The sequence below is a fragment of the Larus michahellis genome, chromosome 12 (assembly GCF_964199755.1).
Source record: "Larus michahellis chromosome 12, bLarMic1.1, whole genome shotgun sequence".
NCBI lineage: Eukaryota > Metazoa > Chordata > Aves > Charadriiformes > Laridae > Larus > Larus michahellis.
In genome coordinates this window covers 3519135-3535734 of record NC_133907.1, presented here as the reverse complement: position 1 = coordinate 3535734, position 16600 = coordinate 3519135, and the positions used below count along the sequence as shown (strand labels likewise).

Here is a 16600-nt window from a genome sequence, read left to right as displayed (position 1 = left end):
AACCAAACTGCCAGAACTTGTTTAATTAGCAATTCTTTTTTCTGACACAAACCTTTTCTTTTTTATTTGAAAGAGAGAGGAAAAATCCAGGTACATACTCTGTTTCCCGCGGACTGCTGTTCGTTTCAGTATAAGGTGGCACAGACATTTGGCTTGTGCTGGCTTCCAAAGAAGCAGCGATCGAGGGGCTGTTACGAGCAGGGAGTGTTGCCGGGCGCTGGGAAAAGCAGCTTTGCTCTCCCCCAGCTGGCATGGGGAACATAGCCCGGCTGTACAGAAACTATGGAAAAAACCCTATGGATGACACCAGTGAGTTTCTGGTGTACGTTTTCTGGTCTCCTCTGCAAAGCAGTTAGACTGTGTCCTCTATTATGTGTGTGTTTTCTGTGTTTCTCTGACACCAGACCTATGCTATTAACTGTTGGGTTCTCTCTGGTGAGGAACGGGGAGAGTGATCAATAACCAATATGTATTTCATAAACACTTAGCCAAGGTCAGTAAAACAAACACAGGAACAGAGACACAGTCCCCTCTCGCTAAGTCCATAGGGCTCTAGGGAATATTCATTGCTATTGGGGTGCAGGTGTTATTTCTGCTTCTCTGTTTTAATTCAGTTGGTCCCTGAAGAATCCTTATGGGCTTTGGAGACCTTCTGGCCACACCTTTTATCAGCTAACGCTACCCATCTGCGGCACTGTGCTGGCCTTTCGCGTGACCTATCTTCTGTGTGACCTTGATTTTGCCCCGCCACTAATCTGTGGAGTCAGTTCTGGCCCCTCAACTATTTAACCCTTCAGTATTGTAGATCTGCTTTTTCTTGCACCACAATGGAAGTAGAAAAGCAGCTGTACGAGCAGCTCCCGCTGCTAGAGCGGTGTCCAGAACCAGGGGAGGAGGCAGGTGGACACATTTAACTAACGAGTTTTGCTGGAGCATTTGGGCCAGTCGTTGCAAACAGACACCGAAGGTCGTTTGAAACACTTGGGTGTGATGCTGGGTGCCTTACACAGGTGGGACCACTCACATTAAGTGGTGCAGGCAAGTTTATAAGGTCAGGAAGAGGAGGTACTTTTCTTCTCTCTGATCCTTGAGCCACTCAGCTCTTTGTGCTTATGAAGCCTGAAGGTAATAGCTCTGTCTTTAATTCTTTTTATCTTAAGCTGTTCTTTATAGAAATGCTTTGTTGGACTAGTTCTCCAGGCATGGGAGTAGCCAAGATATGGATTGGATATTTGGACTAGTTTGGTTATTTGAAAACCTGCCATCCTAAATAAGAGAGAGTGTATCTGTGTGTTGGTGATTAGGCCGTGGTACTGCTCTGCTCAGATTAAAAGCCCTGTTTCTCTCCCTGTCAAACACTGTAAGGAAGGAACTTCATCTCTGTAAACCATCCAGTTTAAGTATTTGAACACTAAGTGGAAGTTTCTGGTGATCAAAGTAATTTCCTTGAATAATGTATTCATACATAAACCTGAAAGAAATGTCATAATTGCAATAAGGTGTCTCTGGGGAGTTTGGTTATCATGATATAATCACATCCCCGGAGAGCGAGAGGCACGAGGCATAGCCTTGTGCTTAATAACACCCCAAGGGTGTGATTATCTCATAGCAATCGCACCCTCATTGTGCCATGTCGCCTGAAGAGCTGCAACAGGGATGGAAAGCCACAAAATTTAAGTGGAGGCAACAAAAACATGGAAACCTTGTGTATTTGGACACCAATTTCTGCATTTTTTTAGATAAAAGGAAAGAAGCTAGGAGCAGTATGGTAAACAGCAGAATGAAGCTGTTTTCTTGCAGAGCAAGAAAGAATGGGATGCAGTATCTGTCCTCAGCCATCTGCTACGCCTTGTCCTGCCTTCCTTCTTTTATTTTTTTTTTTATCCACCAAGTTGAATTAATGTGGTTGGGCTTGTTCTGACGCGGCGCGGATCTGACAGTGCGTTGGCAAAGTGGCACGCTGCCTGCGGTACCTGGGCACGGGAGGCAGATTGCTGCCTTCGACGGAGAACAGCTCGTGGGGAAGGACGAGGGGTGGAGGATGGGGGAGCCCAGTGAGCGGCTCTGTGCAAACCGCCCTCTCCCCATCCTCCTCTCCTCTCCTGCTCTCCTCCTGCTCCAGGGCAGTGGGAGAAGGGAGGGTAGGAGGCTGGTGCCTCAGTGGGCTGGGCGGGATGCTGTGCTGGATGGTAGCGGTGCTGTTTGTGTAGGAGGCTCTGAAACCCGGGGACCTCGCTCGGTGCAGATCTGCTGGTGTGTCTGTACATTGGTTATAGAGGAAAGGTTTCTCTGCAACAGCCGATAGGGCTCAAAGTTCTTCTGTGCAGCCTCTCCCTTGGTTTCCATGGGGGTGCGATGCGAAGGAAGGGTGTTAATAGGGTATTCGCTCCTTGCCCTGCTGCCACTGATGCTCCCGGTCTGCAGATGCGGAGCACGTTACCAGACCTTCAGATGCTGCTGCTGAGGCTGCTCTGAGCAGCCTCGGCAATAGGATGTGGATGGGACAATTGGGTCCAATATTGAAAGAAAATCACTGAGGTTTGGTTGTGTTTAACTGTAAGGGCAAGAGGGAAGAGCAATGAATTCCCAGCCCTATGCTTTGCAGGGAGTCTCCTTGTGCTGCTTTTGGAGATGATTTCTGAGATCCACTCCCACATCTTTTCCTGAAATGAAGCCCTGGAGGTGTGTTGCGCTTATCAGGAAAAGGGGCAGTCAGAAATGCAAAAAAATGGGATTTGTGGTAGATATTTTGCCTAATTCTTAGGCACAGCCCATCTAAAATATAACAGCATGGGCCTACTGCTGCAGAATTTGATCGGAGCCATATACTATTCATCAGGGAGAGCCAACACCTTGCTTCTCTAAGTCTTTTTTTTGTTGTTGTTCCTGTGATTGAAAAGAGATGCAATTTGACTCTTTTTTTTTTTTGATAATGTAGGGATAAAGTAGTTGCCCAGAAAACAGGAGGTTTTTAGCCTTACTCCCTGCTCTCCCTGCCCCAGCTCAACTGCACAACCTGTGTGTGCACAAGAGGCACCTCCTACATTCACAGAATACTGCAGAAAATATGTCATGTTTATAGCTGTTAAAAAAAAATAAAAAAAATCTGTTGTTTGGATCTATTGTGTACTCTCTAAGGTTTGCAAAGTCAGAGTTGTTTGGGAGAGAAATCATTAATTTAATTTTTTTACTGAAATCTGGATGGTGGTTATGGACAGAAAGATATTTCATTGTGTGCTTTATAGTTTGCAATGACTTGCAGATGGGGGTAGGAAGCAAGAGAAGGGCCAACATTCCAGCAGTGCCACAGGGCAGCGTTTCTGGCCCATTTTGTAATAACATTATCATTGTTTTTCTGTAGCACAGTCCTCCCTGACTTAGTGTCTAGTCACTGCTTTACTTTGCTCTTAATGGCTGCGGCAGAAGAGGGAGGATTTTTGGTAGCTGATGAAATGCACCTTGAGTTGTCCGGGGTGGCAAGTTTGTGTTTTTGGAGCCCAGCTGAAAACTGGGGGTGTGTTTGGGATCAGTTGGCACTTGTTTTGGATGCTCAATTCAGAAGGCGAGGGCTGCCTGTTCCCCCGAGCAGGGCGCCCGTGCTCTCCACTGTGTCCCAGCTCTACGCTTCACCATCCTTCTCCGTGACTGTGAGCCTGAGGAGATTATCAGACACTTTTCCTTAGTTTGTGAGACTTTTCACATATTTCACAGGGCTGACAAAAGGTTGGTAACAGACTTGGTGATACCCCGCTGTCCTGGCCGGTGTCAGATCAGACCCGACCCCTCGGGATGGGCAGAGAAGGTGTTTCTCTTCAGAATGGTCACTTCTGCGCTTTGGGTACCAGGGACTTTCTTCTAGAGACTTTTTTTAATTTGGCTTTGGGAAAAACACTCCATGAACAAATCTAGTGAAAAATCCTGGAGAGAGGAAAATAAACTAAAACAAATGTGAGAGGTTGGTTGCTTATTGCCTAGTCAGTTTATTAGATTTCTTCTACAATGTTTTTTTAAAATCTGAAAGCCCCCAAGGTGTAACTAGCATGCTTTGTTTTTATAGAGTCTAGGCAATTTCCACAAATTGAAAAATTATTTTAAGCTTTCAGAACATGTCAGGAAGATGAAATGAGTAAATTCCGTCTATTTTTTGATGGCACTTTCTCATTCCTGTGCATGGTAGGCTTATTTTTGTTTACTGCTGGATGATGTCAATGACTTCTGAGGTAGGTTGTTCATTGTTAAAATAACAAAATGTATATTTGATCTGAGGGGAAAACTGCATGGGGATGTCGATCCAGCACAGAGGAAGGCGGGGGAACGGCTGGTCAGGCTGACCGCTCTTGACAATGTCTCTTTAAGAAAGCTCTGTATTCTCTTGCAATGTTAAAGTTGCTAAGGTAACTGTGCATTTTTTTTAGAGCACAGCAAAGTAAATAGGTACATGACCTGTATAAATTCTCGGTGCATAAATTACTAGAGCCCTCAAGCTAGAGTAACTTATACACTTCCTTATTTCCAAATGACTTTTTAGCTTCTCTGCATGTCTAATGCATAAGAATTTGATGTGCACAGCTCATGCTGCAAAACATCCACGAGAAAACCCGGGGCGCTGCTGTCTCCCATGGTTTTGGTGCAAAGAGGAGCCACTGTGGCTAATGGGTTGTAATGGGCCCTCAAGGAGAGGAAGAGTGGCTGGATGGTCTCTGCCCCTCCAGACTTGCGCCCCAGCAAGTCTCACCAATTCATTTCTATGGGGAAGGGTTGGCGTGAACCTTGTGTTTGGTGGGCAAAGAAGCTGGGGCTCTTGCTGGAAACTTGTCTTCTACCTGCAGCTTTGCCTGATGACGTACCTGGGTGCAATTGCAGTGCTGGGAGTTGTTTGGAATGGGCTGGCTGGGCCAGAAACAAGTCCAGGGTACCTTAGTGAGTCCTACGGCATGTGCGTGGGTCTAGCCTGCATCTCGCAGCAGCGTTATTCAGTGGCAGCTCTGCATGGTACCTCTTGTGAGCCCCCTGGGTTGCACGAGGCCAGACTGGCTTGGAAAAACTGAAGTTGAACAGCTGTGATGCCAAATTCTACAACCCGCATCCCTGTCCTTTGTCCTCTTTCGCTATTGTATTTTTGCAGCATCCCTGAACACAGAGTTGCTGGAGGGGATAACGCGGCTGGGTTAATTTTATGCCTGTGCACGCTGTTGCTGTGCCTGTGCACGCAAATCGTGCGCGTGGCTTCGGAGCGGTGTCGGATGTTTGGGTCCTGCTGTCTTACGGTAAAAGGTGTCATGCTCCTGATTGAGGTTTCTTGTACAGGAATATGTGCATATACACAGCATAACACATGTACACTGATTTTTTCAAGCTGTGTTAGGCCTGCCGCACATATGCTGCAAAAATAGCTTGACCACTTGCAGCAAAGCCAAACGTGCCGAAATAATGCACGGGGGCCACTCGTCTGGGGTTCCTGGGTGCCCACGTGGTCAAAATCTTCATACTCCATCCAGACAAAATGTGCTGAAAGAGGTCATGGATGGGGGCATTTAGGGGCAAGACAGCCTGAGCTTGGTGGGATTTACTGCTGATATCAATTAGGAGGCGATATGATCTTTTTTTCTAGAAATATCTGCTTGCTAACATCAGACTACCCACATGTGCCTAGCAACATCCAGAACACAGCTCCGCGGTGAGGTCATGGACCACCGCGGGGAACGCAGGACTGGCAGTGCCAGTTCCACAGGCTCCTTGTCAACAATACCATCTGCTGGATGGATCACTGCTTGGAAAGGGATGGCAGGACGTGGCATCTGACCGTGACGTGCAAGACTTATTTTCATACTTACCTGTGGATACGGAAGGGCCCCTGTATAAAGAAATGCTTTGGCAAGGTGGCAGCTTACCCGCCCCCCCCATTAATTTCTGTGATACCAGTTCATAGGGGTCTGGCTGAGGGCACTTGCATCTCCAAACTGGAATCGGCTTGTGCTGAAACAGTCCTAGGGAATGTCAGGTTGGAGAAATAATTTAACTTGCTCCTTTCCTTTGGTTCCTGAGTCCTTTCTTCTTTCTCAGCCAGAGAACTATATCTCCGGAGGCTTCTCATATGGCATAGGAGGGTGCTTAGGGACATGGTTTAGAAGTGGTTTTTGTCAGGGTAGGTTAATGGTTGGACTTTTGATGATCTTAAAGGTCCCTTCCAACCTCAGCAATTCTATGATTCTGTGACGTGAGCAGCCCAATGCTGACAGACCCAAGTGATGTTTGGAGGCAGGGGATCTTCAGAGGCCAGTTTGGAGGGCTGCTCCTCCCTGAGCACCAAGGCTCGATGCCCGGGCAGGTTTGCTCTTGCTGAGGACACACAGGGTCCCAAATCAGGTCTGTTATGCTCAGGCTGCTGGTTCTTCCTTAATGTGTCGTGGTTTTACAGCAATAGTGGTCACTTGTCAGGGGCTGGGGGGAAATGACCTGAGAGCACATCCCGGCAGAGGAACTGGGAGCTCAATTTTGGGCATTGAAATAGGTCAGGAGTTTAAGTATAAACTGTCTTAGGAACAGGAGGTTGAAGGATCTGCTGTAGGGAGAAGTCTGATACCACAACTGGCCTGATTTGGTGTTTGCTCACATTGTTATACATTGTCTTATTTTTAAGGCAGAAATAAGTTGGTCTGAAAAAGTCCCATCTGCTGTAGCAGGGATGGAGCCGGTAGGCTCTGGTACAATTATACTGAGACTCAGTGGAAAATATTGGAGGAGTTATGCAGAGATTTTTTTTTTTCAAGCAAACCATCAGGAGGTGGGAACACTCCTTCCCTCGGCTCTCAAGGAGAGCTGCTGTCTTATGACTCCTTGCTGCAGTGAAAAGTTATTTCCTTTCTTCAGGGCAGGAGCTCTGCAACCACATTACTTGAAATCAAGCAGGAAAATTCAGCAGGCGATGCGTTGCTTTCTCCCCAAACCCTGCGGGCTCGTTCCCGGTCCCGTGGCACCATCCGTGGGTCTGCCATGGGCGGTGGGTGACAAAGCTGTCCCTTGGGTCTGTACAAGCGGGGGTGTGTGCGGAATTTTTATTTTTCCTTTAAAAATGGTGCACTATTTTCAGGAGGAGATGGAGCGGGCTGGCGCGGGGCCAGCGGCAGCCCTCTCCTTGCCAGGAAGCCAGATGCATGGTCACATTGCCTGGCTCTCCCTGGCAAGGCTGGGAAAGCTTCAGCAGGTGTGATCAAACAGCATGAGGAGCCGCAGGTCCAGAGCAGCCTGCCTCCGAGGTACCGCTCCATCCCTCCTCGCGCCACGGAAGCCCCTGGATGGCAAATGTCGCTGCCTTAAACCCAAAAAAAAAAAAGAAGTCGTCGTCCTTGGTGGGCATCTCTCCTCCGTGGTGAGACCGGTGCATCGTCCGTTGGGTTTGCACACTATGGCTTTGGAGCAAGGAGCAGCGGAGGGATGAAAAGGCTCTTTTCCCCCCGCCCTCCTTCCCACCCCCCCTCCCTCAAAGCCTTCCACCTCCTCAGCAATGTTGCGGAGAGAGCAGAGACTCACAGTCAGCAGACTGCAGTGACAGATGGCAGGTCATAAGCCCTCTCGCTAATCTAACACTGCAAAAGAAAATAGGGCTGGGGGTGATTCAGCTGCTAGGCCTCAAAGCGGGAGGATGACGGGATAGCGTGCTCCTCTGACATGTCCTTGAAGGATGCCGCGTCCCCAAGGACCGCGGGAACAAAAGTAAAGTGACGATGAAGCAAAAATCTGTTTGCAGAATAAGGCAAGTTTTGCTAAAAATGGATAATGTGGCTCAGAGTCATTCTGAGTAATTGGATTTCTATTAGCAAGATGCAAATATTACTAATAGAATTCTCTAGCAGGAATAATTTGTGCTCTGGATCTGGAGCTACCCGGGCATGGTCGTCTTCCCATCCTTAATTGTCCGCTGACCAGAGCTGTCTGCACCCCTAAACGTATTTATCTATCAAGCTGTCTCTTTGTATGTGCGGATCTGAAAACAAGCTGAATCCATTTAATTCAGCACAGCGTTCTGGAAACATTCATGTGGCAAGAGGAGTTTCTTGGCATTTATAAGCTGCGACTTGCATTTAAAACTAATATATTTTTTTTTTTCCTGAGGAAGAATACAGGCTGCATCCTGAGCCGCCTGCTCCTGCTGGCAAGCACCCATATTTCTGAAGTGGCAAAGCTTGTGACACCGTGTTGGAGGCCAACGTCAGAGACTGTCGGTTGCCTCCATCCTACCATGAAATCGGTTTAAGGTCGGGAGATGAGCGTTACTGATTCGTAGGAAAAACCTTGCAGGGGGCACGGGGGAGGCTAATGCTACGGATGCTTCTGGGCTGGATGGCCCTGGTGAAACCAGTGGGGCTCTTCCCTATGGAAGGCCACTTAGGAACATGGGGAGGAATCAGACCTTGGAGTGTCTGGGAGTAGGGACTATGGGCCAAGGTTGTAGCTATAAAGCACCGTAGCTCTGCTGAAATGGAGAGCGCTGTGGCCACTGTGGTCCTGTCCGCTGAATCCGCAGTGGAAAATTCATGCCCTGCTTCGTTATAGCTGTTGGCTGTCAGGGCAGGCACCGTTAGCCCTGCTCAGTCGCTGCTGATGTCACCCTAAAAAAAGGGCGGGGGGGGGAAGTCAGTTTGTTTTAAAACTGATTGCTCAAGAGAGTATTTTAGGGATTTTAAAGAATGAAAATGTCTTTTCTTCAGTGGAATAAGTACCTGTACACGATGTTCTTCGTATTTTCTGGAGAAAAAAAACACTTTTTTTAAAAAAAAAAAAGCTTTTGCAAAAAGCGTAATGGGGTTTTTCAAGCTACAATGCAATTATTTTTAACTGAAACATTTCAATTGTTGCCCCCAAACAGTTTTTTAAAAGTTTTCAGTCTTGAAAACATTTTAAAGTGATGGGAAATCAGGAAGTTCTACAAAATCGTTTCGTTGGAGAAGAAACACTTGTGGGCTGGTACCGGTTTTGACATCAATTCTGATTTTTAACTTAGTAACAAGCTTGAACTAGCAGAGTGCAGAGAGATTTCTTCTGGTTGTTCCTGGCTGCTGTTGGCTTTCTTCTTGGAGGAGGAAGGAAAAAGAGACTTTAGAGAGATGTCTCCCATTTGCACGCTTCCGTACCCTGGTATTGTTGTAATGGGGGAAAAAGGGATATAGAGAAGGAAAAGATTCTTGTCACAGTGCAGAACTAGAACATAACAGAACATAGTATTGAAAACCAGAACGTAATATTGAAATGATATTGGCTCTTCAAACCTGTAGGAAGATTGTCAGTGCTGGAATGGCCCGAGCTCATGCTATTTTGTAGATCTGTCCTGAAGTTTGTCTTCCTGCAGAGTTAAACTGGCTTCACACAAGGTAGCGATGTTCAAAAAGTACCAGGAAACTGGGTGCTTCTATTTCAGTGATGTTGAAGCAAATATAAATGTTCACGTGAAGGTTTGGGATGAAACTAAAGCTGCATGGTGTGCGAAGGCAATCCATCAGGAGGTCAAATGAGGAGAGAAGAGCTGGCTCGTTGGTTTTCGTCCTTGAAGTTAGACTCTTTAACAGCCTCATATAGTGAAAGTAGAGGAAGGAGATCGTGTGCCTGCCGAGGACCAGCTTCTCTATCATTTGGGTGCAAAATGAGTGGTGTGACTGTACTGATAAATAGCTGTGCGTGGGAGTGGAGGGAAAGGTCTGAGAGGACAGAGCTTCTCCCAGCTCCATGAAGGCTTGCAAGTTGTGCAACCCTATTTCATATCCACGATCAATCCCTTCCAAGGATCCTGCACTACATTGCTAATGACCTGCTCATTGATCCGATGGCAAAGGCCCATTTAAAGGTGCAAAACCCCCAACAGATGACTAAATGTAACGATTCTTATGACCGCTTCTTGGAGAAGATTTAGCCTTTCTGAAATCCAGTATCGATCAACCTTTGCACCCGAGAGCTATAGAAATCCGACCCTTTACTAAATGCTCTGGCCTTTGCATTGTAGTTTGATCCTGGGAGGAGATACCTCAGAAAAGGGTTTCACCAACTTTTTTTTTTTCCTAGGCAGATGGCAGCAAGGATGACTGAGATGGGCAAGGAGGGTTTTTTGCTCAGTAAAGACCTTCTTTGAAAGAAGGTACAACTTTGAGGAATAAATGCCATCAAGTAACATATTTTCTCAATGTTAGTGATGTGGGGCCTTTGGTCTATCTAACCAGGGGCAAGGTCTTGCTAAGAACCTGTTGTGCTGTTTGGGAATCGCAAGATGGTGAGCACAAACTATTTCCAGGTGCTCAAAAATCCAGAAGATTGGTTTTGGTTATGGCTGGGTTTGTTTTTTTTTTTTTTTGGAAAATCAGGTGCTTCCCACCACTATTGCAGCTGAAAATCTGACCTGGGAAAATAAGTGCAGATGCAGGAGATAAATCTGTGTCCTTTGGCATGCCCACTCTGCTGTTGGAATACTGAAATAAAGAGGATAAATATATATAGTTTTACTGGAAAATAGAGCAAATATAGGAGCGAGATGAACAAAAAAGGCGTTAAATGCAGGGTCCTGTTTTCAGAGTCCCTCTAGTGTGAGTGCAGCTGGGATGCTGGAGGTGAAAGGGCTGCTGGCTTCAGTTATGTGATGATAATAATAAGTAGTAGAAGTAGTGGCGAAGCTGAAGGCAGGAGCTTGGGCGAGGGAACTCTCACTGTGTAAGTTGGTTTGTGTAATTCCCACAGCTCTCCTTATCTCCCTGTGCCTTTGGTTGGCGTATCAGCCAGACAAAGAGCTTAACGCAACTTGGCATGGTGACTGGGGAAATTGTTTAAAATTTCCAGCAACTGGAACAATTAAGTAAGCTTTCGAACGAGGGAGAATAGTTGTCCCCTTAGGATTCCTATCGCTGAAGGATAACATTTCCAGGCTTTGTCCAGCAAGAGATGTCACTTCATTTACAGAGATCTCCACAATGTTGAGGTATATTGGATATCGGTTATTATATGCGAAAGACTATCGGGAATCATCTCGCCTGGGCTAATTGTTCCTGGGTTCAGGGCTGATGGAATTTTAATTTCAGTGGTGGTGGCTGGAGAAGTTTCCCAGCATTATAAAAGACGATGAAAAAGCCGTGTTATTTGAGAAGTAATAGCAATGTCCCTGATAAAGGGAATTTATTAAGACTTCAGTCAAATGCATCCCTGAATAAGAGACCTTCTTGAACTGGGATTTCCTGCTGTCAGCTGCTCTTCTGGGATGGAGATGGGATGGGAAAGTAGCATCTTCTACAGGAGATGACTGTCGCAAGGGCGTGGTTCCCTGACAGTCGTGTTGACATCACATTCTTCAATGTTTGTTTCTATAGCTTGCGGGGGAAAAAAAAAAGCAGCGTTGCCCTATTTTGTGTCATTGCTGATCTTACATTCTTTCTCGGGTGCTTCTCTTCCCTTCCGCTCCTTTTCTTTATTGAAAGCGTGCTGAGGATGTGTCATGCCTTCACAACCCGCTCCCTTTGGATGGGGGGGGGAAAGGGGTTGGGGGGGAGAAGCAGCGAAATGACTCTGTGGTACTGTATAAATAGTTGCTTTATTATCATAAAAAAAAAGAATTGCACTCGAAAGATTTTTAGGATCAAAACATACCACAGAAAATGTAAAACAAAATTAAAATGAAGTCAGTATTCACATTGTCAGCAGTTATTTTGTCACTGCAAAGCATCTCCTCAAAGGAATATTGTGCAGCACAGCAGCAACCGAATGAAGCAAGCAGCTCCGGCGTTTACTTAAAAGGGAAGTGCAGGGACATCTTCAAACCGCGGTAATGGATCCCTGGGGTTCCTCTAAAGTCTGATAGTGGCACTGACATTTCCTGTGAAGTTGGAGGCTGGCAGGTTGTTAAAACTTCCCGGTTTTTAACTGCATCAAGTGTTGCTGTAGTTTGTTGAACGTATAAAATCACTTCTCCACCTCCTCCTTTTTTTAAAAAAATTCCAGATATCAATAAAGAACTTGAGAGAGGAAAACACTATAATTATAGCCAAAAAGCTGGCACAATGCCTGCTGTATAAACCCGTTATTTTGGTAGCATAGAATTTGGTACTGGAATAATTCTCTGGGTGGAAACTTGGCAAACATGATCTCAGCCTGTGAGCTAATCTTTTCTTTTTCCTCCTGTAATAACATTTTTTTCCTTCTCTACAGATTTAGCCGTTTTAAAATTGTGCATCCTATTACCGAGATTGTGTATGCACAAATGACCTATGTTATGGGTCTCTGGGGTGATGTGAATGTAGACAAGAGATCTGCATGTTAGATTAAAACCCCTTTGCTGGAAAATTGGTACCCTGTAGATTCAAATACAATTAGCCTTGATCTGAACTGCTGCCACGACGGGAATCGGCTATAGCTAAGGGTGACAGCGGAGGACCGGGGCCTGCGAGACCCTGGGTGGCGTTTGGGGATCAGGATTTTGGTTTGCTGTGTGATGGGGAATGTTCCTGGTCCGACTCCTCGCTACTTCAGCCTCCATAGCCTTGCAGCTCTTCGTGTACCGGAGCTCGCCAGTCTTGAAGTAAATGCCTGAATACTTGTATAGATTTGAGGATCTGGGTCTTTGGTGAAATGGAGATTGTTATATCTCCATAGCATTGTAAGAGGCTTCATGAACCATGCACAAATAGCAGGCTTTATTGTTAGCCCTTAGTTTTAAGAGAGCTGAGACACCAGGACACCTTTGTGAAACCGTAAAGAGCTCAGATAACGCAGGGCTCTACTAACAATTTTTTCATTTTGACCTACATCTTCAATTTTTTTAAAGAACAGTATGTTTGCCTGCACTCGCAGGTTCTGGGAGCTGCAGATGCTTTGGGAAGAGAGCGAGGCTTGCATTGAAATTCATGTCAGCCTGCCATAAACATCTTTCTAAATGAATATAATAAGATCAAATCTATTACTGCCATTGTCGTTCCATCCGGAGTGCCTGGCTGCTCGGGTAGCAGAGAGACTGTCCGATGTGTTGTGACCACCTCAGTGGGAGCCCAGGGGGTAAAACTGGCCCATTGGCACTTCAAAACTGCGGTGTAATTAGTTCCACTTCCCTGCAGCAGAAAGGCGGGGGGGGGGACTGCAGCCGCCTTTGAAATCTTCTTACCAGAAAGTGGGATGTGCAGTTTGCTGATGTGCTAATTTTCAGAGAAATCAGTCCCTCGATGAGGGATTTTTGTTTGGGGGGGTTGGAAAAAAAACCCAAAATGCTGTTGAAGTGGGCTGAGACCAGAGATGCTCCGTAGCTGTCTGTGCTTGCTTTGGGTGGTCAGCAAACCCTCCTGTAGTTTTTTTACCTTTTCACCTGGAGACAAATGTTTTTCCTCCACCCTATGCATGGCGTTGACTTGGGGGGTTTTTGGCCTTGCTCCCAAGGGGGTGCTGAATACGATTTGCAGCAGCCTGCAGAAAGCAGGGTGCCTTGGTGTGGGTATGTGTGAGCAGCACTGGTGCTGGCCATCAGCCCCCTGTTTATTAGCTTGTTCTGTATCAAAGCCAAGTGTGATTCGAGATGAAGAACCTAACATTGAAGGCATCTAGCTGTTCATGTCCTGTGTTTAAAAAGATTTTGATTCTTTGCTAGTATTAATTACTATGTCACTACTGGAGTAAATGAACCTTTGGTGCTTTGCATCAGCCAGAGATTGTCCCTCTGGGGTGGTCACCCTTGAAACTTGCTGACTCTTAAAGGCAGTGCTCCACGTGCTTGGGCTGAAGTCAATGGATAAGCCATAGTAGATCTTGAGGCAGGAACAAGACTTTAAATAACTCTATTTACCTGTTTGAAAAGTTCTGGGCAGTTCTGCTTGACAAGGGAGAAAAATCTTTGCAAATGGGAGGATGATGCTGAAGATCGTGGTGATGCAGGAGTTACAAGCCAGATCCAAAGCACCACCGAGCTTACGGAAAAGCTACTGTTCCTGCTCGGGGGACTTTGGATCGGGCAGACTCCTGCCTGCAGGATGACATGGCTGCAATCGCATGCTGCTCTTCCCCTTAACGATGCTGAAGCGATGGAGGCCAGTGCACAAGCAGGTGCTGACCTGACAAGTACCTGTTCTGGTATTTTTTTTTATTTATTTTTTTTTTGCAAGTGCTTTGAGCTGCCTGCACAAAGCTGATTCTGAACCCTCAGCTGCAGAGCTGTGTTTGTACAGCTCCGTGTCGAAGCTGATGTGCTCGGCTGATATGTCCTCTGCTGCAGCCCTTGGCAGAGCTCTTTGGCCCCAGCCCAGCACCGTGCTGGGATGGCTGGAGAGTGGGCAGCCATCCGGCCAGCCTGGCGTGGGGCAGAGCGCTGGTCCTGAATGGCTCTGCCCTTTGTCCTCAGATGGGTGTCTGAGGGCGTAGCACTCCTCCATCTGGAGGAAGAAACTGGGCAAGTTTGGAAGAAGTTGTCTCATTGGGGTTAGAACTAAGGTGATGGTGCAGCTCTTCAGCAAGTGTGAGGCTGTTCTGCTCCAGCACTGGAAACCTAATGGTACAAAGGTGCAGGGCTTGCACCAATTTTCAGTGCAAGGCTTGGGAACGACAGCTTGTGAGGGTTTTAATCCTTCAGACCAGGTTCTGGAGAAATAACCCAAACCCTCTATCATGCTCCAGCTGTGACCACCAATGGAGTCCTGAGCTCAGCCTGGCCCCAAGGGAGCAGCCAGCAAAAGGCATTTAAAAACATGAGGCTGATCAGCTTCCCTGGTGGCACCTGGCGGGAGTGCCCTCTGCAAGTGTTCATGAATCATGTTAAACATGAAGTGTGCCCCAAAGACCTCAAAAAAAAAAAAAAAATCATGAGCATCCAAGAGGAAGGGAGCCCAGTGGGCTGCTTTCTTTTGCCTTTTCCAGAGTTTGTTTTTAACCTTTGAGGAATTCCTGCTCACACTGCAAAATTTCTGGGCAACAGAGAAAAGAGCAGCATTGGAAGCAAAACCAGATTATTAAGTTCTCTCTGCAAACCCAAGTCTGTCTTCCAGGACGGGATGGTGTTTTGGTGGGGTCCTGGTCTCTGGGAAATGGATTTACATCTTTCATCTCTGCTACCTCCACGGAGAAGAAGGAAAAAATAAAATAAAAATCAACCCTCAAATATTTTATCTTGCTGTGCAGGACCCTAGCAGATCTCTCCCCAGGGACCATAAATTCTTGCCTGGCTGTCACCGCTGCTCCCGAACTCTGGTGCAGCGCACTGGGAGAGTGAGCTTTGTTCTTCCACAGCGCAGAGGACACGCCACAAATAATTTAAGGGACCATTTTTCTTTTTATATGACGTTAAATATTCTTTACTTCCAAAAAAAAAAAAAGTCCACACCACTTGGCATAAAGTAATATATCCAGAAGAAGGGCAGATGCTGTTTAATAAAAGACACAGCGCTTGGCTCTGCTCTGTGTCGAACCTCCTGAATCTTCTCCCCGGCGGCGGCAGGGAGCCAGCCCCGCTCCCACCTCTGCTGCGAGGTGACAAGGCAGGACAAGAACGAGCTCAGCGCTGGGCCAAAACTCTTTAAGGACATTGTTTGTACCTGCAATCCCACTGCAGGAAGAAGGAAATTGTGAGTTCGTTGAAGCTGTCTGGAATGATGATTTTTCTTTTTTTTTTTTTTCTTCCCCCATCGTCTGGGATGCCCCCATCTGGGCATCGTCCCCATCTTCAGCACGCATCGTGTCCTCAAATCCCAGGCCGAATCAATGCTGCAGCCCTTTGAAGGATGCAGCCACTGGGGCTTGCTCTGGTTTCTCTTTGGAGGGTACAATTAAGTCTGGAGACGGGTTTTTAATAGTAGTGAAGAGCTGGTGGCTGGGGGAAAAGTCCTCTTGCTTTCAAAAAAATAAAGAGATTTGACCAAGAAATCAGTAAAAGAGCAAACGCGTAGAACTCCTCTGCCGGTATATTTTATTTGGTCTCTTTTCAATGGAGAAACGTGTAATAAACTGCCTGCAAATAATGACCACAGCAGTGAAAAGCAGAAGGTGTAAGGGGAAAAATCTGATTTCTGACTCACTTTCTCACCTCTGGTTTGGGGGGAGTCACAGGAGTTTGTCCCTCCCATTCTATTTCTTCCCTCTGCTTTCCCTGCTACAGAAACAAAACTGGAAAAAAATAATAGAGAGAGAAATGGTGACCAGCAAAATGTTCTGGGAAGGAAAGGAGTGAGTCAGAAATGGAGTAACACAACCCAATTGTTTTTCCAAGACCTTAAAAGTATTGTTGTGATTCAGGCCACTGAAACTTAAGGACACCTTGGACTCTGAGAAAAGCAGGTTATTTTGGAGTCCCTCACACTGTCATGCCCCAAGCAAACCCTCTTGAAAGCCTGTTCCTCTAACCTTTCTGTTTCTGTAATGCAAAGTTTGCCACCTGCTTATCTCATTCCCTCTTTGAGCCTGTGAAAGGCACCTTCACTTGTTTCTCAAACTTTCTTCTAGTGCTAAGGTGTATACGTATGTTTGTGTGAGTATAGGTTTGTAGAAACAAGACTTGACAGACTTTGTGATTTCTAGGTAAAATGGGAAATATTACAAATTTAACTACTGTATTGAGTCTTTTGATGTTTGGGTTTTCTTTTTTTTCCCCTTTGTAATGTAT

The 16600-nt window shown here is 46.3% G+C and overlaps 1 long non-coding RNA gene across 1 annotated transcript in view; it reads left to right on the top strand.

Annotated features, from left to right (window-relative positions):
* The first annotated feature begins 1086 nt into the window (after positions 1 to 1086).
* The window catches only part of LOC141750248 (uncharacterized), a 52884-nt gene continuing 37370 nt past the window's right edge, over positions 1087 to 16600 (top strand). Inside the window, exon 1 of the long non-coding RNA XR_012589622.1 lies at positions 1087 to 1125. This is a non-coding gene — a long non-coding RNA (uncharacterized LOC141750248). The remainder of the gene's footprint in view (positions 1126 to 16600) is intronic.